Here is a 6,365-nt window from a genome sequence, read left to right on the forward strand (position 1 = left end):
TGCTCCACTATTTGCTGTGGAATGTCAGGTAAAAGCTTTAAATTCCCAGCAGAAGCTGACTACCACCCAGACAGACCTGAATGAGGCACAGGTGGGCTTGCTGCACGCTGGTCCAAGGGAAAAGCTGGAACAAAGTCCCCTTTTATTGCAGGTGGAGTCTGTACTGTATGGTGTCTCCAGGGCTGTCTGTGGTAAGACATGGCGATCCAGCCAGAAACTGTGGATATGAGAGTTCCAACAGCAGCCTGCTTCTCCAGGGTGAGGGACGAGGCCAGCTTGAAAGCCTGGAAGGTGCTCTGGGCACTGGAGAAGGCCAGGCTATCCTTGTGCAGGGATGGCCTTCAAAGGGGACCTCACACCTTGTGCTGCTGACCAAGGGCAGCTGGTGGCCTTCCACAAAATGCTTCTTTTGTCCAGCTCTTGCAAAAGTTCCAGCCAGCAACAATTCCTGCTGCTCACACCAGCCCTTTGCAAGCAGGAGGAATTTGTATCAGCAGCCTGACAGCTTAGTGGCAGGAGAATAAAATACTCAGCTGAGTGTTATCAACTCCCTGTCAGAAGCCACATCCTCAGCTCCTCATCTTCAGTTGTCTCAGACGTGGAGGAATCAGCAGGAAATCTCTGATCCTGGAAGGGAAAGCAGAAGGAGGAGAGGCAGTGGCTGGTCCCTGGGGCCTTGGGAGCAGTGAGAGCCATCCAGAACAGGATCTCTGCTGGGCTGTGGAGATAAGAGTGACCAACCAGCAATGCTGTTGGTGAGACTGGAGCCATCTGTGAAAGTGAGCATGGAAATCTGACCTTGCAAAACAGAGGAAAAGGTGTTATTGGTATTTGCCAAAGGTTGCAGGGGCTCTGAGCCACCTGGTCTAGTGGAAGGTGTCCCTGCCCATGGCAGAGGGGTTGGATCTAGAGGGTCTTTAAGGCCCCTTCCAACTCAAGCCTTTCTGTGAGTCTGAATTACAAACCCACAATATCAAAGAGAACACAGCAAACCTGGCCTCCACCGCATTATTGGAGGTTGCTGCAGTCACTTGTGTCACATGAGACTGGTTTGGATCTGGAAAAATTTTCATGGTCCCACAGTATTTCAGTGTGACTTTCCTGGTTCAGGGCCCCAAAAGATGGCAGAACAGATTATCTGCAAGCACAGAATTGGTTAAGCTGCCTGTGAACCTGATGGGAGAAGTGTATTCATGTTATTGCAGCATTTACCCTGTACAGGTGATATTTGGTTTCCATTTTGAAGATGAAATGTTCTTGCAGAATGCTTGTATATGCAGAAATACTGGCTTTAAATCCTAATTCCATCTTCACACCAGGATTTGTAATCCATCAGAAATGTTTAACACGGAGCCATATTAGCTTTGGGCTTGGTGGTATGGGTTGTTTAAAATATGTGATGAGTAATGGCAGCTCTAACAAATACCCCTCTTGTTAATTTGGGTCTTCCATTTATCAACCCTGTTGCATAGAAATCACTTCTTTACAGCAGAGACTAAATGAAATCCCTTCATACAGATGAGAATCGAGCAATTCAGGCTGATTAAAGGGGAAGTTTTCTGTTATTGGGAAAGGAAAATCTAGATAACCTGCTTGCTGTACATCCTGGAGGGGCTTTGCAGTTAAGAGTGAAAAGGAAAAGGATATTTCTCTTAAGAAGTGTCTTGAAAGAGCTTTTTGTATTTCCAGAAGCAGCTACATTGATAATGACCTCCACAAGTAGAAATGCACAACAACCGCTTAGGTGAGTTTATCTGGCCATGATTTTTAGCTGCAATGCCAAAATCTCATCAAATATATTGTTATCCTTTAAACAAGGAAGGAGAGCACAAATACCAACAATTCTCATCAGCCCTCTGGATTGGAAAGACCATTCAATTTATGCTCCCTTAGCTGTCAGCCTAAAGTCTGCTGCGCAAACCTTAGGTCTATGTTGGGCCTCATAAACTTCTTGAGCATCAACTTAGGTGCAAACCTGCTACATAACCCTTCAGATACCACACTGATTTAGAGTGGCAGGACTTCACTGTTCTAGCAGAGAATTTTATTTACTTGCTCCTGCAAATCATTTCCAGAGTGGAAGTGAAATCAGTGCCTTGCTATCTGGATGTGATAGGATTTTCCTCCTGTCCCAACAGACAACAGGAGAAAAGATTTGTTTCTATTATACCATTACATCTAAATCTTTGGTTTGAGAGCAAAAGGAAAATGTTCCTTTAAGAAGTTCTGCCTGGACTTTTTGGCATGAGGACAAACTGTGGTGTGCTGGCAGGAGCAGCACTGTCCCTGTGGGTGCAAACCCCCTGAAGGATGAACAGGCTGCTGTCACAGGGGCCACATCTGCAGCATGAAAACCCACCGTGCCATTACCTCTATGCAAACTAAACACAAGTGACTCAGCTCTGCATCCTCAGCAAGGACTTGCCTCTGCAGAGATATTACTGACAGACTCAGCTCTTGTTTGCAGGGGCTGTTAAATTGTCACACAAATCAACCACCTTTCCCTCTCTTGTCCTTCTTGGCGTCCGGCTGCTGAGCTGCTGCTGAGAAAGAAGAGGCAGAGTCCTTCAGGGCAAACGGGGACTTTCCAATGGGCAGAAACTTCCTCCTTTCTTTTGTTTTCAGTGACAACAGAGGGTTTTGTCTTCAGTCCCTGTGTCAGCAGGGAAATTGTGCCTGCCCATCACACCTAGGATCTGAACAACCTGGATTTTTATTGGTGTAAAACCCACAGTGACCTGACCTTCTGCAGGAATTTGGAGAGAAGAGTCAAAAGGGATTCCTGGAATGTTGCAATAAGCAGATAGTGGTATTAAACATATATAGATAAAAAGGCATAAAAGCTCATAAAAGCGTATGGAACTGATGTAAACCTAATAAAAAGAAGCATTTTATTGTAATAAAGAGTGAGGATTGCAGACCACAGCGTGAGAAATAGCTACCCACTTTTCATAGTTTAGGAAAGTTTATTAAACCTTATCAAAAATACAACAGAAGATTGAATGAAAAAAAAAAGGTTACAGCACTGGGAGCAAAAGATTTTCCTCACCATGTGCTCAGCCCCCTCACAATGGAGATTTTCCCTTTTTAACCCTTTAACCCCTCCTGAAGTTCTGTCCATCAACCCCTTCTTCGCTGTCCACTGGTGGAGATCTGTTCCTCAAATCCTGATTGGGGGTCAGGTGTGGCCATAGTGCCAAGCCAGCCCTCCCAGATGTCCCAACCACAGCTGTCCCTTGATAACCACGTGAGGGGTACAGCACAACTATAAATCTATAAACTTTGCTTAACCTATATACATTGTGAAAAATGCCAATCACTTGTTTTTAAAATTTTAAAAGTTTAATAGTAATAAAATGGTTATAAAAATAGTAATGCAATTAGAAAAATTTGGACAAGTTGAATTAGGACAATATGAGACAATAAAGACAAAGAGTTATGGATGTCTGGGTACCTTTTTCTGGGCAGCAGGAGCCCGGAAAAGGACCCCTGTTAACGAAGGATTAACCCTTAAAAACAGTAGCCCATTGCATATTCATACACTTCATACGTTATGCATAAATTCCATTCAAACACAGGATTCTGTCTGGTCATCATCATCTTCTTCCTTCTAATCCTAACAGTGCCTTCGAGGCAGGAAAAAGTTCGTTTCTTCTGATAAGAGGGCAATAAATTCTTTTTTCTGAAAGATTCAGGCATCCTGTGGCTGCTATCTGGTGCGAGTGCCTCATTCCTTTCTTAAAAAACTCCCACTGACACAGTTCTTATTTTAACTATAAAAGTTATCTTTTAATTACAAGACTACATTTATCATATTATTAAAATGTTAATACAGCACTACTAATCAATCCATCAAAATACATATGGTAAATATCTGCATAGAGTCATATAATATGCGTTTTTCACACACATTATATTTGTCTATTAATTGTGAGAGTCAATCATCATATGACTCGTCTATCACAACAGGAAAAGAAGTTTCTGGTGGGAGGGACACAGGTTTTAAAGGTAGGACCTGTTCTTGAGGTTTGATTTGTTCCCTTTTTCAGATTACAAGGAAGTCATGGTGTTCCAGAGTAGAAGTTGGTGCCAAAAGTTTGAGAACAGGATGTGATAAGATCACCAGAGCATTTTATCTGTATCTAGGAAGAAGCCCTGCAGAGCTCCTCTTTGGCTTTTACTGAAAGTAGAAGTCCTATTTTTACCAAGAATTTTGATCTCTTGGTGTTTTGGAGGAAGAAAAAGAAAACAACAAAGCACCTGAAGTCTGCATTGAGGTGAGGTGTATCCCAGAGGACTGAGGGCTCACCAAGGCAAGAGACCCTCCTGGGACCGTGGTCACAGGGGTTTTCAGGTGAAGGGAGAGACGAGAATGTTGACTGCATGTTCAGAAGGCTTGATTTATTATTTTGTGATATATATATTACATTATAACTATACTAAAAAGAAAAAGAAGGTTTCCTCTCAGAAGCTTGCTAAGGTAAGAATAGAAAAGAATGATAACAAAAGGCAGCTCTCTCAGACTCTGTCCGAGATAGCTCGGTCCTTGATTGGCCATTCATTATAAACATCCAAGATGGGCCAATCACAGGTGGACCTGTTGCATTCCACAGCAGCAGATAACCATTGTTTACATTTTGTTGCTGAAACTGCAGCTTCTCAGAAGGAAAAATCTTAAGAAAGAATTTTTCATAAAAGATGTCTGCAACATGTCACATTTTTTTTATTTAGTTAATTAAAAAGAAAAGTGTTTGTAATTTTCTCTGCTGGGCTCATGCAGAGGAAAGGACAAACACTTGACATGTTATCTGTTGCCAATCAAAACCTCACTCAAGTGCTGGTGTGGAATGAACAGGGAATTTCTTCACCTGTAGAACATAAAATTCTATCATATCGCTAAAACAATTTTACAATATAAGAAAATGCAAAAACAATGCAAACAAAGACCAAGTCCAAGGAGCTGAGTTTCAGGAAAAGTCCATGGACTGAAGATGTTCCTCTTTCCATCTCTCAAAGTCCCTTTTGGTTCTGAAACAGGCTTGCTACAGAAAAATCCATCAATAGTTATCAAAAGTCCATTGACAGTCATCAAACAATTTCAAACAATTTGAGAAAATTTCTGGAATGTGGAATGTCTTGGCCACAGCCCTTTACTGAACAACTTGGGCTGAAGCTAATTTTTGGCCCTTCAATGCTTTTGAGCTGCTGCTGGCTCTTTCAACCCTTTTTACTTATTTTAATTTTAATTTTTTCTTCTTTTTTTTTTTTTTTTTTTTTGTCAGAAAGAGCAGCAGCAGCAGAGGAGCCAGAGAGAGGACCCAGATCTGGCCCATAAAAAGGCAGGTCAGGACCAGAAAGGGAAAGCAAAACCCCCAAACCCATCAGGAGGCCGGGAGGTGGCCCTGGCCCAGGGAGCTGAGCCCAACAGCCCGGGCCCAGCCCCCGAGGCAGGCTCTGCCTTGCCACAGGCCTGCACTCTGCTGCCAGTACAATGGCAGAACGAGTGATGAAACGCTTCTTTTCTCCAAAATCACCAAGGCATGCCAGCAGCAGGGGAATTGAAGCTGTCCCAAGGATCTTCATCTCGTGTCTGGGAATATTTGTTCCCCACAATTATTCTTTTTATGCTTTCCTCCAGAAATACTGTCATAATCTAATGCTTCCAGAGAAACTTTTCCTACTTTTTGGGGAATTCCTTTTGCTGCACTCCCAGATCAGGCCAATTCCCAGGGCTCCTTCCCAAAGTCAGGTACAGCCCATGGCCTCCACTCTCCAGCTGGAACAGAAGGAAGCACAGAGTTTGCGGCTGTGGGAGAGGAGCTTCTCTTTCCTGTCTGCTTTCCCTTTGGGACAGGTTGGTGTGTGCTCATTTGATAAAGGCAGGTTTAAACTCTGAAGCAGTTGTGTTTCGAACTGCTCCCTTCTCCAGCTCTTCTGTGGGTATCCTTGGACAAAAGGCCTCTTGGTGGGAGCGCCCTGTGGCAGGTTAAGGAAGGAGGTTGATATTTTAGGGTTGTGACTGCTGAAAGCAGCTGGTTTCCGGAGGTGTCCAGAACTGGGAGTGGCTCCTTTTCTCACCTGCCTGCAGAAAAGGAAGCTGCAAAGTAGGAATTTCATTTGTGCAGATGGCCATCAGGGGTGTTTGCCAAGAGATGGGCTGGCAGAGAGGCAGGTCTCCTGCTAAACTGGCTGTGTGTTTGTTTTGGTGGTGGAGAGGGTCAGAGACGCAGACACAGACACCAGCTGAAGGAACACTGTGATTTACTGTAATGCAAAAGTGCAAAAAAGAGTCAGGAAAGGATAAGCTAAGCAATGCACCTCAGCATTATTACAAAAGGGTGCCTCTGGTGATTCAGGAAGATCCA

This window comes from Zonotrichia albicollis, chromosome 24, assembly GCF_047830755.1.
Source record: "Zonotrichia albicollis isolate bZonAlb1 chromosome 24, bZonAlb1.hap1, whole genome shotgun sequence".
NCBI classification, from domain to species: Eukaryota; Metazoa; Chordata; class Aves; order Passeriformes; family Passerellidae; genus Zonotrichia; species Zonotrichia albicollis.